This window comes from Rhinoraja longicauda, chromosome 28 (genome assembly GCF_053455715.1).
Source record: "Rhinoraja longicauda isolate Sanriku21f chromosome 28, sRhiLon1.1, whole genome shotgun sequence".
Taxonomy (NCBI): Eukaryota; Metazoa; Chordata; class Chondrichthyes; order Rajiformes; family Arhynchobatidae; genus Rhinoraja; species Rhinoraja longicauda.
Genome location: NC_135980.1, coordinates 726,667 through 751,667, shown reverse-complemented (window position 1 = coordinate 751,667; position 25,001 = coordinate 726,667). Strand labels below are relative to the sequence as shown.

At 48.8% G+C, this 25,001-nt stretch overlaps 2 pseudogenes; one reads left to right on the top strand and one right to left on the bottom strand.

Moving 5' to 3' along the window:
- Window positions 1–25,001, bottom strand: part of LOC144607435 (histone H2AX-like) — a 128,975-nt pseudogene that overhangs the window by 76,794 nt on the left and 27,180 nt on the right.
- LOC144607275 (uncharacterized) lies at window positions 12,793–13,463 on the top strand (annotated as a pseudogene).

The window sequence follows — 25,001 nt, the reverse complement described above, 5'->3', positions numbered from 1 at the left end:
AACATATTTTTACTCACAATCCCCCCTTTTATACATGTAACATACATTTTATAACAAATTTTCTTCATTTCATCCAGCTGTGGCCCGACACTTCCATGCCTTGTGCCCACAGCCTTCATACACAAAAGTCTTCATAAATTTGTATATTAACCATGTGATCTTCGGGACTTAAGTCCGCCGATGCTTCACCTTCCACATCTGGCCTTATTTCCTTCTCGGAGTCACCTGGCTCCTCTTTCCTGAGGGACTCGTACATCATATTTTCCTGCTTGGTCAGCGCTGTCTCAATCAAGTGCTGTGTCAGTCCCCGCATACAAGGTATAACACAACATCCAAACAATGTCAACAACGCTACGCATACAATAATAGTTGTTATTGTAGAGACAAAGAAATTCTTCCATTTTCCAAACCACCCATCCAAGAACCCGGTCCATGAGGTATCGACCCCTGAGTTCTCTGCCATTTCAATGGAAAGGCTGGTGAGACCCGTCAATGCCCATGACACCGATCCAATCGGGGGCAGTGTTATTGGGAATAAAGGTACAGCATTCTTGTCCAAACATTACGCAAACACCCCCCTTCTCTGCCAATAACATATCCATGCCATCCGGTTTTGCCATGCCATAAGGCTCGTTTTATCCAATTGTTCGGCTAATCCTTTAACTGCGTCTCTAGTATAGTTAATAAATCGTTGCTGATTATTAAATAGGTAATTAATCCAATCTACGTTTTTGTTGATCGTAGACCACCAGAAGAACACGCTCTCCAATCCTGCCGCGATCTGATTTCGTGCTTTAAACTCATCCGGTACCCCTCGGGGTACCACAATAGCATCAATGTAAATGTGTGTGTCAAACGACCCCTGTACCCTCAGGCTGCACTTAACCCTTCCCTGGGCATTCGTTGCGTCGTTCTTCCCAGTTCCTTGGGTGATAATAGTAAATGGCATGACTAGCTGAATCATTGCACACGTCCCCTGCCATCCTGCTGGGAGCTTGGTCCTTAATATTTTCTCCCCACAATACCACCACACGTCCACTCGTCCTACGGATTGATTGGCAAACTGGGATATGTTAGTGATGTTTATGGTCTCATTACAGCCCGTCAAATGGCCCAACTCTTGTCCCCCATGTTTGTACCTGTTATAGCATTCGAAGTGCCCCTGTCCCCTAGTTGGGACCACAAAAGGCGGGGCCTGTTGCCCTTATCATATCATATCATATATATACAGCCGGAAACAGGCCTTTTCGGCCCACCAAGTCCGTGCCGCCCAGCGATCCCCATACATTAACACTATCCTACACCCACTAGGGACAATTTTTACATTTACCCAGCCAATTAACCTACATACCTGTACGTCTTTGGAGTGTGGGAGGAAACCGAAGATCTCGGAGAAAACCCACGCAGGTCACGGGGAGAACGTACAAACTCCTTACAGTGCAGCACCCGTAGGCAGGATCGAACCTGAGTCTCCGGCGCTGCATTCGGTGTAAAGCAGCAACTCTACCGCTGCGCTACCGTGCCCCGTGATAGGTGGAAACAAGTAGTGTAATGCTGCACATGACTCATCACTAGGTATCTCCTTATTCCTATATAACGACAGCATATATTTTACTCCCCCGCTACTTTCTCGCATGTTAAGGGGAAACGCCGTGGGCACCATCCGTTGTTTAGCCGCGGTGCAGGCATAACAGTTTTCCTTTCCCATTGTTCGGGTGTTGTACATCATCCACTTTATCCACTCATTTGTTCCATCCGTTCCCGTTCCTACCTCTAAGTTGGCTCATAACTGTTGAAACCCTTTAATCTCCACTACTTTAATCGGATGGGCCGGTATTGTGGTGGCCCCCGTTGCTGGAGGCTTGGTGGCCCTGTACAACTGCAGAAGGACCTCTTTGCTCCTATTCTTTGCTCCTATACTTAACTCCTCAACTCAACTCCTCTTGTTGTGAAGGCCAACATTCCATTCACTTTCTTCACTGCCTGCTGTACCTGCATGCTTCCTTTCAGTAACTGATGCACTAGGACACCCAGATCACGTTGTATGTCCCCTTTTCCTCACTTGACACCATTCAGATAATAATCTGCCTTCCTATTCTTACCACCAAAGTGGATAACCTCACACTTATCCACATTAAACTGCATCTGCCAAGCATCCGCCCACTCACACAACCTGTCCAAGTCACCCTGCCACCTCATAGCATCTTCCTCACAGTTCACACTGTCACCCAGCTTTGTATCATCTGCAAATTTGCTAATGGTACTTTTAATCCCTTCATCCAAGTCATTGATGTATATTGTAAATAAATGCGGTCCCAACACCGAGCCTTGCGGTACTCCACTAGTTACTGCCTGCCATTCTGAAAGGGACCCATTTATCCCCACTCTTTGCTTTCTGTCTGTCAACCAATTTTCTATCCATGTCAGTACCCTACCTCCAATACCATGTGCTCTAATTTTTCCCACTAATCTCGTATGTGGAATCTTGCCAAAGGCTTTCTGAAAGTCAAGGTACACCACATCCACCGGCTCTCCCCTGTCAATTTTCCTGGCACATCCTCAAAGAATTCCAGAAGATTAGTCAAGCATGATTTCCCCTTCGTAAATCCATGCTGACTTGGAACAATCCTGTTACTACTATCCAAATGCTCCACAATTTCGTCTTTTATAATTGACTCCAGCATCTTCCCCACCACTGATGTCAGACTAACTGGTCTATAATTTTCCGTTTTCTCTCTCCCTCCTTTCTTAAAAAGTGGGACAACATTAGCTACACTCCAATCCACAGGAACTGATCCTGAATCTATAGAACATTGGAAAATGATCACCAATGCGTCCACAATTTCTAGCGCCACCTCCTTAAGTACTCTGGGATGCACACCATCAGGCCCTGGGGATTTATCAGCCTTCAGTTCCATCACCATCTACCCAACACCATTTCCTGCCTAATGTGGATTTCCTTTAGTTCCTCCATCACCCTAGGATCTCTGCCCACTAGAACATCTGGGAGATTGCTTGTATCTTCCTTAGTGAAGACAGATCCAAAGTACCGGTTCAACTCGTCTGCCATTTCTTTGTTTCCCATAATAAATTCCCCCGCTTCTGTCTTCAAGGGACCCACATTTGCCTTGACTATTTTTTTCCTCTTTACATACCTAAAAAAGCTTTTACTATCCTCCTTTATATTATTGGCTAGTTTACCCTCGTACCTCGTCTTTTCTCCCCGTATTGCCTTCTTAGTCATCTTCTGACTCGGGAAGATTGTTCCCGATGTTGGGGAAGTCCAGAACCAGGGGTCACAGCTTAAGGATAAGGGGGAAGTCTTTTAGGACCTCGAGTCCCCTTATCAGATCAGGTTCATTACACAGGGGAGTCATTGCACTGGGGAGTCTTGTCCTCTCAGCGTCTTCCATCGTCTGTTGCCAATGGTTGTCAGTTTACAACAAACCTCTTTCTGTGCAGACATCTTTGAAGGAAGGAAGAATATGGCCGTCATGTGTCCTCAATGAATCGAAGGTAACTGGCCCTTTTACGTGATGGAGAAGCAGTCTCAAGTAGTAGAAGTCACCACATCTTCGCAAAATGGTTTACACTCGTCCCAGAATGTCGGCTTCAAAAATACCTGGATGATCTTCCACCATCTTCCCAACCTTCCTTCCTTGCCATTTCCTATTGTTCCATGTGTGAAATCGGGGTACATCAGCATAGTACAGTGTTCTTGCAAATTGATCTCGAGAACACAATTCGATGAATTCAGTATAAGTCATTCTCGTGATATCTTCATTTCACACCTGCATTGACTCTGATAACGACTCGTTGTTCTTGTGGCAGATGTACCTCGAGTCGAATGATAACGGGTGTCTCTCATGAGTTGGAAATGCAAGGATTGATACACTGCTTCCGATGGACCAATGTATCTGCCAGTAAAGTACTGTGCAATTTCATCATCCCTGTTAACTCCCAAAACTGCTTGATCACTCCCCTTCAAGGTGTACTTGAACACGTATTTGACCGACTTTACAGAAGAGCATATCTCAGCGTTGATGTGACATTTGAACAACTTCAATAGTTGCGCATTACAGGGCACCACCCATTCAGAAGTAATAGTTTGATCCCAGCGTCCTTCTTGATGTCCCTGAAATCCTCCCATATCCGGAGATCTTCTCCTGTACAGAGGATATGAATCATCTCCACACCTTATGCCGTCGATAAAAGGCTCCGGGAATCTCTTTCTGCATCTTCCAACATGGAGAGTTGTGGTTGCATTTGATTTTACAAATTTATAATTTATATGTCCAAAATTCAGAATTTTACATCAAAATTCATAATATGGCGTGAAATGCAAATATCAGCAAACAAAAGTATGCACAGCAAATGCGCATACGCATTGTGCTATATTAATCGGGCGGCACGGTAGCGCAGCGGTAGAGTTGCTGCTTTACAGCGAATGCAGCGCCGGAGACTCAGGTTCGATCCTGACTACGGGTGCTGCACTGTAAGGAGTTTGTACGTTCTCCCCGTGACCTGCGTGGGTTTTCTCCGAGATCTTCGGTTTCCTCCCACACTCCAAAGACGTACAGGTATGTAGGTTAATTGGCTGGGTAAATGTAAAAATTGTCCCTAGTGGGTGTAGGATAGTGTTAATGTGCGGGGATCGCTGGGCTGCACGGACTTGGAGGGCCGAAAAGGCCTGTTTCCGGCTGTAGATATATGATATGATATGATAATGTGTCAAAAACGACTATTATTTCCAAATGTCTGTGGATTTTGGACTACATAGAATAGAATAGCCTTTATTGTCATCCAAAAACATGTTTTTGGCCGAAATTATGTTACCCAGTCAACAATGAGAGGCAATAAAAAAGAAAGCAATAAAACACACAATCACAAAAACCAACATAAAACAAAAAACATCCATCACAGTGAGTCTCCTCCAGTCACCTCCTCACTGTGATGGAAGGCCAGAATGTCATTCTCTTCCCTGCCGTCTTCTCCCGCGGTCAGGCAGTCAAACCTGCCACGTCGGGACGGTCAGGGCTCTGGACATTGAAGCCCCCGCCGGGCGGTGGAAAATCCCGCAGCCTATTCCAGGCCACGCTGAACGGTGAAAGGCCCGCAGCAGGCCGACCCAAGCCTCGCAATTCGGGGTGGGCGAAGACGCTGCCACTGCCGGAGCTCCCGAAGTTGGCCCCCTCCCAGGGACCTGCGAGCTTCCGACGTCCACAGGGCCCGCAGCCCGCGGCCGAAGCATCCGAAGACGAGTTGCAGCCGCACTCACAGCACCACCACAGCCTCCGAAGAGAGCCAGCTCCAGGTGTTTGGCCGATGGTAGGCTGCAGCGTGAACGGAGACACGACCCAGAAAAAAGGTTGCGTCTCCGTTCGGAAGAGACAATTTTTATAGTTCACCCCGCCAAACGTAGTACACAACCACAAAAAAGTAACACATCCAACACTTATAATTAAAGACAAAAAGCCAAAAAAAAAAAAAAAGACAAACGGACTGCAGGTGAGCCGCAGCTGCTGCGCAGCGCCGCCACACATGACATCATACATGTACAATGTCAGGCTTATCATGAGTATATTCTGCTATTTATAGAAAGAGTATTGAACAGAAATACTTTTTACAACAAAGAAAAAATTGTTTTGTTTTGTTTTTTCTATTTTGCTTTTTCCTTACACATCCCAATTCTCTTGGTATTGAATAAAAGAACAGTCATAAAATGTTTGAAGAAAGAGTTGAATTTAAATCTGCACATATCTAACTTAATTGAAGACATACTTGCTCCAGTGGTCTTCAACTGCAAATCACAACTGTCCATGTCCCCCCCACAACATCCACTCCCCCTTCCCCTCCCTCACGCCTCCTCCTCCTCTCCCCCCCCACTCCTCCCTTCCACCCCCACTATCCCTCCCACCCCCACTCCCCTTCCCTTGCTCTGCCCCCCACCCCCACTCCCCCCCTCCCCTGCCACCCTCCCCACCCCCTTCCCATTCAACCATCCCAGCCATTTTCAACATCAGCGGGCCTCACGTTACGCGGCGCGGCGGGGCAAGGCATGTTTTTTGCGGAAATCGGAATGGCGGAAATGAAATAAGAAAGCTGAAACTCCACCAAATTCGGGAGGGTTGGGAGGGCTGCATGAATCATGTGCTTCAGCACCAATCCATGCAGCTCAGGATCTGCTTGCGGGTCTGATATTTCAGCTTGCACAAATCTGTCAAAATCTCGTGGTCATGGCTTAGTCGCTTCGTCAAGCCACAGCAGACAGTACAAATGAGGCAGGCCTCTCTTCTCATATTCCACAGTCGAGACAATTGCTATACAGTTTCCAAAGAGGCCATCTAGTCCAGTGAGGTACTCAATGAATAGTTTTCATATCAAATCGAATACTCTCGCAATCAAGTCTGGTCTATCACACTGCTGCTGATTCAGAAAGAGGAACCGGTGGATCACCACACTTTGGATTGTAAGTCATCATAATGAAGAACGAAGCATTGCCGTACTTCCGAACGTACATCATGGCGTCCTGGCATCGTTCCATCATGTATCTCAGTCCACCGACAAATGTCGACGAGAGGATGATGCGCTTTCCGACCTTTTCCAAATCATCATTATCATTATCCACCAGGCCTCTGTAAGTTGTCGATCTTAAGGAGTCATCCTCCTCTCAAAAGTTGGTTTAATTCATAATCACGATTCATGAACCTATCGGCATAATAACGCATTGCTGTCAATTTCTTGCTATTACTCATTTGGAGTTGGTAATGCTATCCATCATCTCCATGGGGAAAGAAAAGGACTTATTGAAAACTATCATACTCATGAGACTCTGAAATGATCCGAAGGCCTCATCCTCTTTCGTTCAAGACAATGTGCCATGATCTTGCCTCGGGTTTATCATTGTTTGGTATTATGACGGCAACATACTCGGCAATTTGTGCATTAAACCGTTGTTCAGCCAAGCTTCTAGTTCTTTCATCTCCCGTCTCTTCATTCCATGTGCTTTGCCTTCTTTCTCGCTCATGCTCGAGACGTTCAGTTCTTTCTTGTTGCGTCTCTTCCCTTCGGTTTTGCGATCTTTCTCGTTGATCCTCGAGATGTCGAGTTCTTTGCTGTTGCGTCTCTTCTTCCTTTCTTCACTTTACTGCTTCTCGACATCTCCTTCTGTGGTTCGTTGACCATCTTGCAGCTCTTTTCCTCCCTCTTGGCATGATGTTAAAAAGAGATAGATATTGATCAGGTGACAAGAGGAGGGGAGGATAAAGGGGGTGGAGAGGGGATGGAGTGGGTGAGTGGGGTTCTTTAAAACAACCTTAACGCAACTTCAGTTAGTGCAGCAGAGGTTTGGGGGGCGGAGAGGGGAGAGGGAGGAGGGGGGAGGAGGGAGGGGGGAGGGGGGGGCAGGGAGGGGGAGGGGAGGGGTCTGTGGGATTATGGCCTGGTGTTCATCTGTGGGGTCATGATCCAAGGATAAGTAGACGCAGGTGTCTGAGAGCTAGCGCCTGTCCTCAGTGTAGGTTAGCTCGCCAGACTACCACTGCACCTCCCTTGTCGGCAGGTTTGATGATAATTTTGGGGTTGCTGCAGAGTGAACGGTGGGCTGTACATTCACAGGGGGTAAGGTTAAAATATCTGAACATGGTTGTCATGGTACATTGGATTTGAAAATGCAATAACAAGGAACTGCAGACGTTGGTTTATACCACAAAATAGACACAAATTGGTGGAGTAACTAGGTGGGTAGGCAGTATCCCTGGAGGACATGGATAGGTGATGTTTTGGGTCAGAACCTTTCTTCCGATTGATTGAATGGAAGGTGGTAAAGAAAGCTGAGAGAGAGGTGGGCCAGGACAGAGCATGGCTCATTGAGTTTCTGTTTTTGTGTGTTTGTCTGGGTCCATGTGCTTGTGTTGCTGCTGCAAGCAATTTTTTCCTTGTACCTGCACCTCGACAATAAACTCAGCTTGAGGACTTAAACAATATTATCATCACGTGAACTTTCAATGTTTCAGAGAAAGTTATTCACCGTTTGTGACTTAATGGTGAGGGGACAGGCACTCAAGAGTTGAAGAGCTGAAGTTGATTCCAAATAAATAATTTTGTACAGATAATCTGACCTGCCAGCATAGCCATGCATCTCAAAGCAGAACATAAATAAGCAAAAGAACATTGGGCTGGCCAAGGCATGCTGAAGAGAGTTACATGTTGGATATTGAGGGGGCTTGAACTTGAGGATGGATGATAGAGAAAATGGTCAATAAATGAGAATGAAATAGTTAAACTCAAGCGATCCAGTAACAGGGACTGGTGTCACTTCTGCAGTTGAAGGGGAAAGTATCTGGGGAGGGGGTAGTTTGGATGGGAAATGGATGAGTGAAACAAGAACTTGTGGAGGGAGCGGTCTCTGTGGAAGGTGGAAATGGATGGGGTTTGGAAGATGTGACTGGTTGTTGAATCACATTCCATGTGGTGGAAATGTTGGAGAATGAAATGTTGAATACTTAGTGTTGTGAAAGGTAAGGACAAGGGGAACTCTATCCTTTAACTGTCTGGAGGGAGAGCAAGCAAGTGCAGAACATTTGGACAGAGAGGAAATGTGGCTCAGGAATCCATTTATCAGCAGGTTCCAAACCACGTTTACTGCAAAAAGAGGACATCTTGGAGGTCCTAAAATGCAAATCCGCATCTTGGGAGAAGATGCGGTAGAGATGGAGACTTGAGAGTAGGGGAGAACATATTTGCAAGAGGCAGGGAGAGAGGAAGTGTAGTCCAGATAACAATGGATGTTGGTAGGTTTGTGGTAGATATCAATCGGAATTCTGTCTTCTGTGATGGAGATAGAGAGATCAATAAAGAAGAGAGAGATAATAGACAATAGACAATAGGGTGCAGGAGTAGGCCATTCGGCCCTTCGAGCCAGCACCACCATTCAATGCGATCATGGCTGATCATTCACAATCAGTACCCCGTTCCTGCCTTCTCCCCATACCCCCTTTAAGAACTCTATCGAGCTCTCTCTTGAAAGCATCCAGAGAATTGGCATTCTGACACAGAGAATTCCACAGATTTAGACAATAGCCAATTGACAATAGGTGCAGGAGGAGGCCATTCGGCCCTTCGAGCCAGCACCGCCATTCAATGTGATCATGGCTGATCATTCTCAATCAGTACCCCGTTCCTGCCTTCTCCCCATACCACCTGACTCCGCTATCATTTAGAGCTCAATCCAGCTCTCTCTTGAATGCATTCAGAGAATTGGCCTCCACTGCCTTCTGAGGCAGAGAATTCCACAGATTCACAACTCTCTGACTGAAAACGTTTTTCCTCATCTCAGTTCTAAATGGCCTACCCCTTATTCTTAAACTGTGGCCCCTTGTTCTGGATTCCCCCAACATTGGGAACATGTTTCCTGCCTCTAACGTGATCAAACCCCTTAATAATCTTATACGTTTCGATCAGATCTCCTCTCATCCGACTAAATTCCAGTGTATACAAGCCTAGTCACTCATATCATATCATCATCATCATATATCTACAGCCGGAAACAGGCCTTTTTGGCCCTCCAAGTCCGTGCCGCCCAGCGATCCCCGTACATTAACACTATCCTACACCCACTAGGGACAATTTTTACATTTACCCAGCCAATTAACCTACATACCTGTACGTCTTTGGAGTGTGGGAGGAAACCGAAGATCTCGGAGAAAACCCACGCAGGTCACGGGGAGAACGTACAAACTCCTTACAGTGCAGCACCCGTAGTCAGGATCGAACCTGTGTCTCCGGCGCTGCATTCGCTGTAAAGCAGCAACTCTACCGCTGCGCTACCGTGTCTTTCAACATATGATAGTTCCGCCATTCCGGGAATTAACCTAGTAAACCTACGCTGCACGCACTCAATAGCAAGAATATCCTTCCTCAAATTTGGAGACCAAAACTGCACACAGTACTCCAGGTGCGGTCTCACTGGGGCCCTGTACAACTGAAGAAGGACCTCTTTGCTCCTATACTCAACTCCTCTTGTTATGAAGGCCAACATTCCATTGGCTTTCTTCACTGCCAGCTGTACCTGCATGCTTCCTTTCAGTGACTGATGCACTAGGACACCCAGATCTCGTTGTAAGTCCCCTGTTCCTAACTTGACACCATTCGGATAATACTCTGCCTTCCTATTCTTACCACCGAAGTGGATAACCTCACACTTATCCACATTAAACTGCATCTGCCCTGCACCCGCCCACTCACACAACCTGTCCAAGTCACCCTGCAACCTCATAGCATCTTCCTCACAGTTCACACTACCACCGAGCTTTGTATCATCTGCAAATTTGCTAATGGTACTTTTAATCCCTTCATGCAAGTCATTAATGTATATTGTAAATAGCTGTGGTCCCAGCACCGAGCCTTGCGGTACCCCACTAGTTACTGCCTGTCATTCTGAAAGGGACCCATTTATCCCCACTCTTTGCTTTCTGTCTGTCAACCAATTTTCTATCCATTTCAGTACCCTACCTCCAATACTATGTGCTCTAATTTTGCCCACTAATCTCCTATATGGAACCTTGTCAAAGGCTTTCTGAAAGTCAAGGTACACCACATCCACCGGCTCTCCCCTGTCAATTTTCCTGGTTACATCCTCAAAGAATTCCATAAGATTAGTCAAGCATGATTTCCCCTTCGTAAATCCATGCTGACTCGGAACAATCCTGTTACTACTATCCAAATGCTCCACAATTTTGTCTTTTATAATTGACTCCAGCATCTTCCCACCACTGATGTCAGACTAACTGGTCTATAATTTCCCGTTTTCTCTCTCCCTCCTTTCTTAAAAAGTGGGACAACATTAGCTACCCTCAAATCCACAGGAACTGATCCTGAATCTATAGAACATTGGAAAATGATCACCAATGCGTCCACAATTTCTAGCGCCACCTCCTTAAGTACTCTGGGATGCACACCATCAGGCCCTGGGGATTTATCAGCCTTCAGTCCCATCAGTCTACCCAACACCATTTCCTGCCTAAAGTGGATTTCCTTCAGTTCCTCCATCACCCTAGGATCTCTGCCCACTAGAACATCTGGGAGATTGCTTGTATCTTCCTTAGTGAAGACAGATCCAAAGTACCGGTTCAACTCTTCTGCCATTTCCTTGTTTCCCATAATAAATTCCCCCGCTTCTGTCTTCAAGGGACCCACATTTGCCTTGACTATTTTTTTCCTCTTTACATTCCTAAAAAAGCTTTTACTATCCTCCTTTATATTATTGGCTAGTTTACCCTCGTACCTCATCTTTTCTCCCCGTATTGCTTTCTTGGTCATCTTCTGTTGCTCTTTAAAAGGGTCCCAATCCTCTGGCTTCCCACTCTTCTCAACTTTACAACTGACTGCAAAAGTTTTTCCACATTTCCGTTCTAAATGGCCTACCCTTTATTCTTAAACTGTGGCCCCAGTTTCTGGACTCCCCCAACATTGGGAACATGTTTCCTGCCTCTAACGTGTCCAATCCCTTAATAATCTTATATGTTTCAATAAGATCCCCTCTCATCCTTCTAAATTCCAGCGTATACCAGCCTACTCGCTCCAGTCTTTCAACATAGGACAGTCCCGCCATTCCGGGAATTAACCTAGTGAGCCTATGCTGCACGCTCTCAATACCAAGAATATCCTTTATGCAAATTCAATAAGTCAATGCACAATCATTACCTGTAATCAGGATAATATTCGTATTTTCAAAAGTCCTGCAAAAAAGTTTTTAAATGTCACAATTTTAAAACCGTTAGATCCCAGTTCCATCAAGACAATAGTAGGCTTCCAAATAAAGCATTTTCAAAATACCATAAATTTAAGTTCAACCAAGTAGTTCTTTCTGGGATTTTTCTTGCCTGGTGTCATTTAACTCGGAAGTTACACCCGACTGATTATTCAATAGTTTACAAACCTTTTAGAAAATTGCCATTTGACTTTGAGAAAGGGGAATTTAATTAAAGTTTTTTGTCATGAAATGGGAACTTTGGGCTTGAATTCACAGTATCGGCAGGAGATACGGTGATTTCTCCCTGTGTTAAATTATTTATGGAGTCAATGTAAACCACCCGCTTATTACGATATTGGCTTATGCTTGTTTGTCCTGTAGGCGTACCACCCCCTTCACAAGGACCGTTCTGGTAATCAAAAATGATTGAAAGCAATATTAAACAGCGCAAAAATAACTCCGACAGAAATAAATTCAACGATTTTCTTGGGCAACAGCATAACTTGATGTTGGCCATGTTTGCCTGATATATTGTAACAGTCCGTTCACCAATCCCTTTATTCTCGGTGCGTTTTAATATGCTCTGTTCCTTTTCTTTTTAATTCGTAGTGATCAAGGGAGCTCAGCATTCTTGTCACTTTGAAAGCGCTAATCCAGTAGCAATGTGATGAGTTTGTTTCTTATTTTGAAGAAACTCTAAAAAAAGCAGTCGTTTTAAAATCTAGATTGGTTCGAATTGAATAGCATTCGACACTATCCGTACATTCCCCTCTTTATTGCATTCGCATTTTTTTTGAAATTGTGATTGACAATGTAAGAAGTTAATGGGGGATTTTGAACATATGAGCTAAAATATGTTCCAGAGGCTGTTGAACTAACGCTCTCAAAGTGACATGAGTGTTGATGGCGGGTGAAGAAATTTCTTGCAGTTTCCGGGATTGCTCTTTGCCTCCGCTCCATAAAAGCCGCAACTGCTGCTCCTCGCTTCTCTAGTTTCGGCCAGAGAGAGGAGAAAAGAGCGGTTCCTGGGCCACTCCAACATGGCTGAACACCAGAAGGCGGATAATGTCAGCGGTTCCGGTGGAGGGGGCGGGGGAAGCAACACCATCCCGCATCTGTCGGCGGATAAGAGAACGGCGGTGAAGAAGCGGCGGCAACAACAACAGCCGCAGGCCCATCCCAGCAGCGGCCCAAGAAGGTCACCGTTACTGAGCGCATCCTGTCGGTGGCGGCGTCCAGCAAGCAGCGGCACGGCATCTCGCTGGCTGCCCTCAAGAAAGTGCTGTCGGCCACAGGCTACGTCGTGAGCTGCAACAACAACATGGTGCAGAGGGGCCCGCTGGTGCGGACCGGCGCCTCCGGCTCCTTCAGGTTCAACCGGACAGCGGCGCCCAAGCGAGAGAAGAAAGCAGGGGCCGTGCTCAGGAAGGCGTCGTCCAAGCCGGAGAAGAAAGAGAGGTTGTGCAAAAGGTCGTCGCTCATGGGGAAGGGCCGCCAGTGCCAAACCAAAACGCGCTGGACCGTCGCCTGAACCTTCAAGTGCCGCCCCAGAGCGGATGTCCGTCCACGCACCAAGACTCAGGCCCGTTTCCAACCCCGGACGGCGTGGGACTACCGCTGGCACAGGCCGGGCAGAGGAAGAAAGACGGCCTGCATACGGATCCAGCGGCCAGTGGGGCGCCCATGCAAATCCGGACCCAGACGCCGGTAGAGGGAACTGCTCTCGCCTGTTGACGGTGTCGCCTCGAGGGGAGTTAAATGTGTAACAGTCTATTATAAAACAGCTCTTTTCAGAGCCACCAAACAATCTGTGTTATTATGTGTAATAATGTTCTTGTAAGGATGAGAGGCATAGGATATCTGCTCCATGATATAGTAAGCGCTTTATATGTAGGCAGTAAGCCCTACTACAAGCATAAAAATAAGACACGTAACATCAGGCCTGGATGGAATAAGTATGTAGCTAAGTATCATGCTGAAGTATTAGCAGCCACTAAATTATGGGCTAGAGTAGGTAGACCCAGACAAGGCCCTGAGCTTGTGTACAAGAAGCGCACTAATGCAAGATATAAGTATGCTGTTCGATTCATCTGTAAAAATGAGCAAGCCATGAGGACTAATCCATGGCTAAGAAGCTGCTAAGTAACATTGTTACTGATTTTTGGAAAGAAGTGAGAGTTCTTAACAACTGCAAAACTTCTCTACCATGCACTGTAGATGGAATTTCCGGAACAGACAATATTACAGAGTTATGGCGACAGCACTATACTACTTTATTCAACTGTGTCCAAAGTGATTTGTATTGGGTGGACAATAATGAGAGTAATGATTCAATTGTAGCGACCATAGAGAATGGTCCAGGTCGTCGAACCCTCAGATTGGCCAGCAAGGTCACGTGTGGGCGCGACCGTAGGGATTGGTCCAGAGAGCGACATCGCTGATTGGACAGCGTTGTCATGTGCGCTTTTGGCGCCCGAAAAGAGTTAGTTCGGAGACGTCTTCAAGGAAGACTGAGTTTTTGATGGTTGTCCGTTATCTTGTTGTGAAACCTTTGTAAACGAATATTGCTGTCGCAATAAACTTCTTCAACAAAGAACAAGTTTCCGGACTCGCCATATTGGTGACCCCGACGTGATCTGGGCGATCACCGACCATGAGCGAACACGACGCGTTGTTGACTGCTGCGCCTGGCACACCGGAGTTAAGCGCAGTAAGCGTTCACCTTCCGTCGTTTTGGACACATCAACCACAATCTTGGTTTGTCCACACCGAAGCCCAGTTTCATTTAAGAAACATATCGACAGACGCGACGAAATATTACTACCTCGTCAGCGCTCTATCGCCGGAGACGACCACACGCGTGATGCGGTTCATCGTAAATCCTCCTGCGGAAAGCAAGTACGAGGCCATGAAGGCACTGTTATTACGAACCTTCGGGTTCCATAGGCATGATCGCACTAAAAAACTTCTGCACCTACCGGATCTCGGAGATCGACTGCCGTCCGTTCTCATGGCCGAGATGATGATGCTAGCCGGTGAACATACGGATTGCCTCATGTTCGAGCAGGCATTTCGAGAGAAGCTTCCCGAAGATGTCAGACTTCTGCTCACGGATTGTTCTTTTAAGGACCTCGAAGCATATGCAGAAAAAGCTGATGCGCTCATGGCGGCCAAATCGAAGGGAAGCGGTTCGATCAACAAGGTCTCGACATCAGCGACCACGCCACAGCGACATCAAGATGGCGCCGCGTCTCCCACCAGTCCTCCAAAAGCCCGCCAAAAAGATCCGCTCAAGTGCGGCTGGTGCTATTATCATCTACGATGGGGTAGAGAATCCTGCAACTGCCGCTCACCTTGTACTTTCGCGGGAAATGCCTCGGCCGATCGTACATAGGGGCAGTTGCGATTGGCCAGAACCGGCGCCTCTACGTCCGAGATCGATTCACGGACACAGAATTTTTGGTGGACACGGGAGCCATTGTCAGTATAGTGCCGCCGACCGACCTTGAGACCACATCGGGTAAGACAGGTCCTACCCTCATCGCGGTTAATGGCAGCCCCATCCGCACGTTCGGTACGCGGAAGATGTCCCTTGTGTTAGGCCTCCGCACGTATGAATGGCCATTCATTATAGCAGACGTCAGACAAGCGATCCTAGGCGCAGATTTTCTCTGGGCCTTTTCACTGGTCCCTGATGTCTGTGGTAACGACCTCCGACCCTCAGCCAGCGAGGAGCCCATCGCTCCGACAATCACCTCCCCGCCCAGCCCTACTGTCCAGGCCGTCGTCGCGGCCCCTGACTCGTATGCTGAGGTCCTGGCGGAGTTTCCAGAGCTGCTCATCCAGCGTTTTGATGCCCCTTCGGCCAAGCATGGCGTGGTCCACCACATTCGCACCGAGGGCCCTCCCGTTTTCGCTCGGGCCAGGAGACTACCGCCCGACAAACTGGTGGTGGCGCGGGCGGAATTTAGGAAGATGGAGGAAATGGGCATTGTCCGTCAGTCCGACAGCCCGTGGGCCTCGCCGTTGCATATGGTCTCCAAGGCATCTGGGGGGTGGAGACCATGTGGCGATTATCGGCGTCTCAATGCTGTCACCACGGCTGATCGCTACCCCATACCTCACCTGCAGAACTTTTCGTCTGGGCTGGAAGGGGCGGTGGTGTTCTCCAAGATCGATTTGGTGCGAGGATACCACCAGATTCCTGTGCGGCCGGAGGACATACAAAAAACTGCCACGATCACTCCGTTCGGGTTGTTCGAATGGTTGCGCATGCCTTTCGGTTTAAAGAACGTGGCACAGGCTTTCCAGCGACTGATGGACCGTGTGGGTCGAGGTTTACCCTTTGTGTTTATTTATTTAGACGACATCCTGGTCACCAGCCCCTCAGTGCAGGAACACCAGGTCCACTTGCGGACTGTATTCCAGCGGCTCCAAGACCACGGGCTCATTATACAACCCTCCAAGTGTCAATTCGGCCTCCCTTCTCTCGATTTTTTAGGGCACAGAATCACCCCTGCCGGCGCCACCCCTTTGCCCGAGAAGGTGGAGGCTATCCGGGCATTCCCCAGGCCCACCACGGTAAAAGGGCTGCAGGAGTTCGTAGGTATGGTTAACTTCTACCATAGGTTTGTTCCGGCAGCTGCGCGGGTCATGCGCCCGCTCTTCCAGTGCCTTGCGGGTAAACCGGTAGAGTTGATACGGTCCCCGGCTGCAGAGTCGGCTTTTACAGCAGCTAAGGCAGCCTTGGCAGACGCCACCATGTTGGTCCACCCGAGCCCCTCCGCCCCCACGGCCCTGATGGTTGATGCGTCTGACGTGGCGGTGGGTGGGGTTTTGGAGCAGCAGGTCGGTGGCCTTTGGCAGCCCTTGGCGTTTTTCAGCCGGCAACTGAATTCGGCTGAGCTGAAGTATAGCGCATTTGACCGAGAGCTTCTGGCCCTCTATTTAGCTGTTCGTCATTTCAGGTATTTCCTTGAGGGCCGCCCATTTGTGGCCTTTACGGACCATAAACCATTAACATTTGCATTTTTCAAATTGTCTGACCCATGGTCGGCCCGCAAGCAGCGGCACCTGACTGCCATCTCCGAATTTACCACCGATGTCCGTCATGTCGCGGGTAAGCTTAATGCCGTTGCTGACGCCCTGTCTAGGCCTGCTTGTTCCCCCATTTCGGCGGTGGACTGCGAGGTGGATCTCCAGGAGCTTGCGGAGGCACAGCTTCTGGCGGATACCGCCTCGGCATACCAGTCCACCACTTCGGGGTTGAAGTTGGCTCAGGTAGCCTGCGGGTCGGAAGGCACAAAAGTCTGGTGTGATGTTTCCCTTCCCCGTCCCAGGCCGGTAGTGCCGCCCTCCCTTCAGCGCCGGGTTTTCGATGCCATTCACGGGCTGGCGCACCCGTCCATCCGCTCCACCTCTGCATTAGTAGCCGCTCGGTTTGTCTGGCATGGCCTGCGTAAACAGGTAGCTGGTTGGGCACGTTCCTGCGTTCCCTGCCAGACCGCTAAAGTCCAGCGCCATGTTCAGCCCCCCGTACAGGAGTTTGAGGTCCCAGCAGTTCGTTTTTTCCACATTCACGTGGATTTAGTCGGGCCCTTGCCTTCCTCCCGGGGCTACACCCATCTCCTCACGGTGGTGGATCGGTTCACCCGGTGGCCAGAGGCTTTCCCATTGTCCGATATCTCGGCCGCCTCTTGTGCCAGGACTTTGGCCCTCCATTGGGTAGCACGTTTCGGGGTTCCGGCGGTTATTACCACCGACAGGGGGCCGCAGTTCACTTCGTCCCTCTGGACCACGCTAGCCGAGCTGTACGGTTCCCGGTTACAACACACTACAGCATACCACCCCCAGGCAAATGGGCTTGTGGAGAGGTTCCACCGTCAACTCAAGGCGGCCCTCAGTGCGAGGCTTGAAGGCCCGGACTGGGTAGACCAACTCCCCTGGGTCCTTCTGGGCATCCGGACTGCTCCTAAGCAAGATCTCGGTGCTTCGTCCGCGGAGCTAGTGTATGGCTCGCCACTTCGAGTACCCGGGGATTTGCTTCCGGACCCCTCCGACCAGCTGCCTCCAGTCCCATCAGTCTTAGCATCGCTCCGGGCACGGGTGGGTTCCCTGGCCCCAGTTCCGACTTCACGTCATGGGTGTCCCATGGTACACGAACCGCCTTCCCTGAAGGACTGTGAGTTTGTATTTTTGCGAAGGGATTCCCATCGTGCCCCGTTGCAGAGGGTCTATGAAGGGCCATTCCGGGTTTTGCGTAAGGGGATGGTTACCTTCACCTTAGACGTGGGCGGCAGGAGTGAGCTCGTCTCGGTGTCCAGGCTTAAACCTGCACACTTGGATCCGGACCAGCCAGTCCTGGACGGCCAACCACCTAGGAGAGGCCGGCCTCCGGCAGTTCCGATCAGTCCAGGACCCCCCGCTCCGGCTGTTCCACCAAGTCCAGAATCCCCGGCTCCTGTGGTTCAGGCTGCCCCTCTTCTTACTCGTTCTGGTCGTGAAATCCGGCTCCCTGCTAGGTTCCGTACCTCGGGTTCTGGAGGGGGTCATGTAGCGACCATAGAGAATGGTCCAGGTCGTCGAACCCTCAGATTGGCCAGCAAGGTCACGTGTGGGCGCAACCGGAGGGATTGGTCCTGAGAGCGACATCGCTGATTGGACAGCGTTGTCATGTGCGCTTTCGGCGCCCGAAAAGAGTTAGTTCGGAGACGTCTTCAAGGAAGACTGTGAGTTTTTGATGGTTGTCCGTTATCTTGTTGTGAATCCTTTGTAAACTAATATTGCTGTCGCAATAAACTTCTTCAACAAAGAACAAGTTTCCGGACTCGCCATACAATGGTGATTATGTCACATGAGGTGTACCAAGCTATAAACAAGCTGTCCGACAACAATGCAAGTGGTTTATTAGTTCATATTACTGCTGAACATCTTAAATATGCCAGTATGAGGATGGCTCCTCTCCTTGCTATTTGTTTTACTGGCCTTATGATTCATGGTTGGTTACCAGACTCAGCGTTGTCTGTTCTGTTAGTGCCAGTCATTAAGGACAAAACTGGTAAAGTGGGCAGCCTAGATAATTACAGCCCCATAGCTTTAGCAAGTATACTATCAAAAGTCCTAGAACGAATTCTGCTGAATAGATTGAATGAGTTTGTTCAATCCACAGATAACCAGTTTGGTTTTAAAGCTAATCATGGCACCGACTTGTGCATTTATGCCTTAAAGGAAATTGTAAACAAATATAGAGGTAAAAAATCATCAGTCCTTATGTGCTTTATTGATACCTCCAAAGCCTTTGATCGTGTTAATCATAAAAAGTTGTTTGTTAAATTGAGTCAAAGGGGGGTGCCCAAATACATTGTGAGAATTCTGGCTTACTGGTATGCCCACCAGACTATGCAAGTAAAATCGGGCAATATGGTCTCAGGCCCATTTGGGGTTAGCAATGGTGTCAGACAAGGGGGAATCTTGTCCCCAGTTCTCTTCAATCTCTATATTGATGATCTATCCAAGCAATTGAAAGCCTGTAATACTGGGTGCATGACTGGTAACACTTTAGTGAACCATATTATGTATGCTGATGATCTTGTGGTCCTTAGTCCATCTAGCGCTGGTCTACAGCAGCTCCTTGCTATATGTTCTGTGTTTGGTGTGGAGCATGATATCAAATATAATGCCAGTAAGTGGTGCAAGTAGAACCAAAGAGGATAAATGTCTAAAATTTCCTGATATTAAATTGACTGATAATAATCTTAGTGTATGTAATAAGGTAAAATATCTTGTACATTTTATTACAGAACAAATGACAGATGATGAGGATATTTATAGGCCACGCCACATGATGTATGCACAAGCAAACATTCTCTTGCGCAAGTTTGGTGCATGTACAGATGGGGTGAAGATGTCTCTGTTCAGAGCATACTGTACATCACTCTACAATGCACACTTGTGGTCAAACTATTAAAAAGCTAGCTTACAGAGTATTCAGGTAGCTTTTAATGATGCCATGAGAGTATTACTTAAGAGACCTAGATGGCGTAGTGCAAGTGAAATGCTTGTGGCTGCAGGAGTTAATACCCTACAAGCTATGCTAAGAAATTTAATGTATAAATTTATTTGCCGAATTAATGACTCTGAAAATGAGATCATCTTGGCATTATCACTAATAAGGTTTAGTACGACACTGTAAGGGGTTTCTGTGCCGAGCTTTCGCCCGACCTAAGGTCCCCGTGCCTTGCTCTGATCCGTTGACCAGGCCGTGCACACTGGTTCCCCGTGAGTGGTTCGACCCACTCACCCCTTACGGTTCTAGACACTGGACTTAGATGCAGGAGCTCTTATAGTGCAGAAAAATTCAACCAGACCAGATTTTAAAACCAGGGTTTAAATGAAAAAGGCTTTTATTCAGCACTTGGGACTATTGTCCATGAATACTTATACAGTTCTATAATACATGTCTATGAAACACATACCGAATCACACGAATACTTATAACTATGAATCATAAAACACAGTTCTATAAGACATATACACGAATACCTTTTACTTATGAATTCTTAAACACAGTTCTGCAAGACACATACACGAATACCTTTTTCTTATGAATTCTTAAACACAGTTCTGCAAGACACATACACGACTGTAAGATGGGGAACGCACGACGCATCGCAACCTTGACCAACACATATTTTAGTACACACCCAACGTTTATTCACAACCACCCTCCCCTCTCCACTAAACTATGTCCAGGATATGTAGGATTTGGAATGCATGCTCACCATGGGGCTATTACTGGGGTTACTGGCTGTTCGTTTGGCAGTATTTCTTCTCGTGTTGCGTGCCTGTTCCTCTCTCTTGCATCCGTTTTTCTTGCCTGTCTTTTCTTCCTCCTGCATTCGTTTTCTTGCCTGCTTGCGTTTCTTGCAGGTTTTCTTCTAGCTTCAGCTTCTTCTTCCAGTATTTCTTCTTGAGTTTAAAACCCAAAAGTAGTGGCCAGTTATACTGTTTCTGACCCGTCCTATCTCCCGCCAGATCTTGGAATCTCTTTGTTCAAAAAGATATGTATGAGGTTTTCTTCTGATCTGCGCTTATGTTCGGGGATACCGGGGATGGCCAGAAGGTGTAAATTGGGATTTCATTGTGAGGTGATGGGTGTTAACTGGTTTCCCATCACCTACCAGGTAGTTTTCTATGGGCTATTGTGCCCCCTCACTGAGATGAACTGTTTAGGTCGGCTTGGGGCATTGTGAGTATGCTGATGTCAGCGCCCCAGTGTCTGGACTCCGACCTGGTTTCGTAGGTTTCTGCATGGCCAATACCCATCCTTTGTTCTGGCCATGGCTTTGCAGAAAACCTAGAGACTGGGATGTAAGGTTTTTACCTTTTTTTGTGGCTGGTCACGAGGTCCTGCAGCCATTTTAGGACCCACAGATTGTGACATCCTTTGGTAAACTGACTGCAGCCTTTCTCCGCTATCAGCCCCAGTCTCCTGTTTAAAATGTCCAAACTGCAGCTCTTTGGTTTTGTGTTGATTTCAGAATGAGGGAAAACTTCTCAAATCTTACAGTCCCTCCTGTTGATTTGCATAACCCCAGCTTATCGAATCAATTAAATAATGTGGTTGAGCAATGTTTTCCCGATTCTCCATATCCAGACCCCTGAGGTTTTAACTAAACTAGTGTTTCATTGCGAACGTACAGTCCCCATCTCTTAGGCTGACCTTTACTGCCCGTGTCCCGGGCAAAACTATATTACAAGTATGTACATTTTCATGTCGGACATATACACCTACACCTTGTCCCAGGCCGATGCCTCCGCCATCCTCCTACTGGTGTCAGCTGTAATGTAGGACACGAAAACAACACAACAGCAAAACGATACATTTTGTACATTTCTTCACAATCACTCTTGATACAAATTTGAAGAAAACAATACAAAAAACACAGTTTATACAAATTTTAAAGGGGACAATATAAAACACAGTCTACTCGGTGTGGAGGGGGGCACGTCCTCCTAGCAGCTTGCGGCTGGGTCCTGCTCGCCCACCCGCACGTAACGGTCTCTCCATTCTCCTTGATATACCCGGTAAGTCTTTCAGTTTCCCTGGGGCACCACTTCGGCAACCGCACCTCGGTGAGGTTTAAAATCACCGAGGCTACCGCGTAGTGCACCCCCTGGTACAATACCTGGTCAGTCAGTATCAGTACCAGGCCATTCCCGGGCCCCTTAGTGGTTTTTGGGCACTCACCCTCCTGTGCTACTGCCAGCGGAACTGTGGGAGGTGTCATGCGTGGTCTGGTGATGAGTTCAGTGGCGTTTACCGGGATCGGGGAAAGGGGGACCCCACAAGCCCGCGAGCTATCATCCCACCTCATCCCCTTACCGTCATCCTGCCACTGTCTCTGAAAAAAATATGCTGTTGCCCGTGGGGCAACGATACCTTGAACCCCACATACACATATAAATCCCCTCATCCGGTTCCCACCATTTGTCCCAACACACACTCAACTGTTCTTTAGTCCCAGAAATAGTTCTGTGAGTGTTGTTGTTAAGTCTCTCCCACTCAACAGTGGAGTTGGCCATTGTCCTGCTCATTTTCCTCAGCCACCACCGCCTGCTCGCGGGGACCTTCCCCGTGCATACCAGGCAGATCCTTTTGCCAACGGTGGCGCTGATCTTTTGGGCGATGATCTTGATTCTCGGGCACAATAATGAAGAGTCCCGATAAGCAAAACCTGGGGCGCTGGAATACTCTGAAGAGTTCGATCCCAGCCACCCCGGCCACCGGCCTTCATGGAAGTAAACTGCGGTCTCCTCCGCTTCTCTCCTTCCAGTCCCATCGGTCGCGATGGGAGCCGTGTCCCCGGAGCAGCCGTAGACGATGATGTCCTTGGTGCGGCCCCGATAGGCCCACCCACATCCGATCGCCGTGGCAAAGATCCACCATACGAGTGCCTCCTTCCACTCCAGAAAATAGATAAAGAAGAATGGTATAGCCAGCCTCTTGGGGAGCGCTTGGCTTTGTTAAACGCCTCTGCGGGCGGGACTCTTGACCCCCAGCCTGCACCCCACACCCACACCCACACATCCTGGACGCATCAACTTTATTTAAACTCTAACTATCCCCACAAAACTTATCTAAAATAGCTTATCCTTATCTAAAATAGCTTATCCTTATCTAAAATACCTATCCTTATCTATATTACCTAAAATATCTTAAATAGCTTATCCTTATCTAAAATAGCTTATCCTTATCTAAAATACCTATCCTTATTTATATTATCTAAAATATAATACAGTGCCGCCTTCCCCGGGCGGCTCAGCTAATCCCTGTCAGGGCTGCAGCGGGTCGTCCCCTGCGGCTGCACCACGCTGTCTCCCACCTTTGATCCTCCGCAGCCTGTCGCTGCCTGGCGGGGGCTAGGTCCCCTCCGGGACGTAAGCTCCCTCCTCCCTACTTGGCTCCCGTACCTCGGGGTGTGATTGACCTCTGGCCAAAACTTCCTAAGTTGGGGTTTCCTGCTGGACCTACGGAGGATCATCTTAGACACTGCCCCCTGGACAGCCTGGCTGAGGACCGGTTCCTGCCGTGCCGCAGCTCGGGTACCCCCCGCAGCTGCCGACCCTGGCCCCGCCTCATCCAGCTCTGCACCCTTGGTGCTGGGTATACCCGCGGCATCCTGCCTCACTCTACCTGTATCTACAGGTGGTGAGCCTTCGCTCGCTACCCCCGCCTTCCTGGTGCTTGAGTCGGGGACGTTACTGTCGTCCCCCTCCGACTCCTCTTCCTCCGTAATGGGATCCAGCCCCTGGTCGAGCTGATCAGGCTCTTCCTCACCTGAATCCCACCCAAAACGGGAGACCCTCCATTCCTGGAGAATGTCCTCCCCCCTCACGCAGGCAACCTTGCCTGTCTGCGTGACCTGCCTCATCCTTGGCTGTGAACGCGCGCCAGCCTGTTCCTTCCCTGTGAACCCCGCCAGTGCGAAAGGGACCCCCGTGGACAGGGGAGAGTCAAAGGGTTGCTCTGTGTGGACCACGGTGCATGAAGCCCCCGTGTCCAACAGATAACTGCCCCTTTGCCTCTCCACTACCATCTCCACAAGCGGTCTCTTCCACGCATCGTAGCGGAGAGGACACAGATAGGCAGGCTGCGTGGGCTGATGTCATTGGGGAATGTCCAGTGCCCCCCTCGCACCCGGGGAGCCGGTAGCGACTGCCACCTTCCCCTGGGCGGCCATGAGGGACTGCATCACCTCGATCATCGTTTCGATGATCTCGGGCTTAACTGGGACCTCGGTGCGCTGGGTGGTGCCAACCCTATCTTCCTTGGTGTGGGCCCTGCAATCCTTCTGCCAGTGCCCCACCTTACCGCACCTGAAACACTTGGACTGTGCGGTAGGGTTACCCTCCTGTCGCCACTCCTTTTGGGCCAGTGCAGTAGCCTCCGCTACGTGCACCTTCCCTTTTTCGAGTCGGGTAGACGTACTCCGGGTGTTTCTATACCCTACCGTGAGATGGTCCAAAACCGCCTCCTCCGTGCTATTTGTGGGATCAAACCAGGCTTTCGCCTGTTCCCTGACGGCTGCCAGGCTGTTTGACACCAAGCAACGGAGCCACTGTGCTCTCCCATTCCCGGCCAGGTCATCCCGCGCGGGGACGTGCGGGCAACTGCTCTGATATACTGTCCACAGTCGCGCCGCAAAAACCCTTGGGGGTTCTCGCTCCATCTGGAGGGTCTTCCCTAATCGGGCAAATGGACCCTCATCGCCTACCCCCAAGACTTCCAGGACCTCGTCCTGCAGGAGATCGTAGGTCCTGGTCCCTCTTTTACTCTCGTCTGAGAGGCATTGGAGGATCGAGCTGTCCAGGGAGAACAGCAACATTTTTGCCCGTTCTCCCTCGTCGCAACCGTTGATTGCGGCGGTTTGCTCGATCTCCCTAAAATGCAGCGAAGGGTCCCCTGATTCGGACAATTTAATTACATGTCCGATCATAGCTCTTAACTGCTGGGAGCTGTGGGGCACCACGATCTCGCTCTGAATGGGTCCGGCGTCCCCATTCAGCGCGGTGGGTCCCCGTCTAGTTTCCAGGACCGGGCACATGGGCGCCGGTGCCGAGTCCTCGACCGGGAGCTCCTCTCTCTCCCCTACACTACCCCTTTTCCAGGATGCCTCGTAGCTAGGGGAATTGTGGAGTCTGGGGGCTGAAGCCACCATGGTCTTTCTAGGGATCGGAACCGGGACCT